Source organism: Galeopterus variegatus, unplaced genomic scaffold (genome assembly GCF_000696425.1).
Source record: "Galeopterus variegatus unplaced genomic scaffold, G_variegatus-3.0.2 Scaffold6978, whole genome shotgun sequence".
NCBI lineage: Eukaryota > Metazoa > Chordata > Mammalia > Dermoptera > Cynocephalidae > Galeopterus > Galeopterus variegatus.
In genome coordinates, this window is record NW_007733089.1 from 3676 (window position 1) to 5471 (window position 1796).

A 1796-nucleotide genomic window follows, 5' to 3' on the forward strand; every position below is an offset into this window, starting at 1 on the left:
AGCAACAAGGGGTCAAATCCCAGAGAGCAAATAGGATTCCAAAAAAAGAAAGAACTGAAAGTGACTGTGGGCGTGTCGGCACTGCCCGCGACGTCGAGGCGCGCCCCTCACGGCGACTGCGCCCGCCTGGGCGGGGCTTCGTTGGCGAGTCATTTCTTGACGTTGCCGCCGCAACCGCCATAGTCCTAGACCCACCAAGTCCTGACCCAGCGGTGCCGCCAAGGCCTGGCAGAGCGAGCCAGCGTCACCTCGGCCTCTTTGCACTCCTGAAGTGTGCCCCTGGCCTAGGTTGCAAACATGAGTGCCAGCCACTTGGATGGGGACGAGTTTGGGGAGCAGTTGCGAATGCAAGAATTGTACGGAGACACCAACAATGGCGACACCCGGGACGGTCCTGGTGGAGAAACCGATTCTTTCGGGCAGCAGCGGACAACACCCCATACGAGTGGGACCTGGACAAGAAGGCTTGGTTCCCCAAGATCACTGAAGATTTCATTGCTACATACCAGGCCAATTATGGCTTCTCTAATGAGGGCACATCCAGTTCTACTGCAAAGGTACAAGACATCAATACTAGGATTGCAGAGGAACCTCAGCAAAGAAAAACCCCTGAACCCTCTGATCCCAGAAAGAGGGGAGAAAAAAGAAAGTCTGAGCCAGGTTGGTTTTATGTGGAAGAATACAGAAATACAAATGTATATGTGTCTGATTTGCCTCCAGACATTACAGTGGATGAATTTACAAAACTTATGTCCAAGTTTGTCATCATGAGAGATCCTCAGACAGAAGAATTTAAGGTCAAACTTTACAAAGATAATCAACGAAATCTTAAAGGAGATGGGCTTTGCTGTTATTTTAAGAGAGAATCTATGGACCTTGCATTAAAACTTGTGGATGAAGATGAAATTAGAGGCTACAAATTACGTCAAGGTGGAAAAGTTTCAACTGAAGGGGGAATATGATGCCTTGAAGAAGAAGAAGTGCAAAAACTATAAGAAGAGGCTGTCTCTACAACAAAAGCAGTTGGATTGGAGACCTGAAAGGAGAGCAGGGCTATCTAAGATGCACCGTGAGCGAGCTGACATCATCAAAAATATGTTTCATCCTATGGATTTTGAGGCTGCTCCACTGGTACTTAATGAGATCAGAGAAGACCTCCGAGTAGAGTGTTCAAAATTTGGACAAATTAAGAAGCTCCTTCTCTTTGATAGGCACCCAGATGGTGTGGCCTCTGTGTCCTTTAGGGATCCAGTGGAAGCTAATTGTTGTATTCAAACTCTTGATGAAAGGTGGTCTGGTGGCTGTCAGATCACTGCCCAAGCGTGGGATGGGACTACAGATTATCAGGTGGAAGAAACCTCAAGAGAAAGGAAAGGCTGAGAGGATGGGAGGCTTTTCTCAATGCTCCTGAGGCCAATAGAGGCCTTCGGTGTTCCAATTCCATCTGTGCTTCAGAAGGCAGGGCCTTCTAGAATAAGGCATTTTTTAGAGCACCCTAGCACATCTGTAGTGGATTGAATTACATCCCCCCAAAACTTCCTAAAGCTTGAATTGTTTCCCCATGTGTTATGTATTAGAAACTTAGCCCCCACTGTGATGGTTAAGAAGGTGGAAAATCCTATTATAGTAATTGAAAGGTGGAGCCTTGAAGAGGTGATTGGATTGTAGGACCATGCAGTAGTGAATGGGTTAAAAACAGTGGCCAGGGGTGCGGTTCTGAGGGCTTTAAAAGAAGAGGAGAGTCTGTCTTGCTCCCTCTCTACTTTCTGCTTCCACCATCTTGCAATATGAGACCC

The 1796-nt window shown here is 47.2% G+C and overlaps 1 pseudogene; it reads left to right on the plus strand.

The window, feature by feature from the left end:
- The first annotated feature begins 297 nt into the window (after positions 1–297).
- The window catches only part of LOC103606949, a 3587-nt pseudogene continuing 2088 nt past the window's right edge, over positions 298–1796 (plus strand).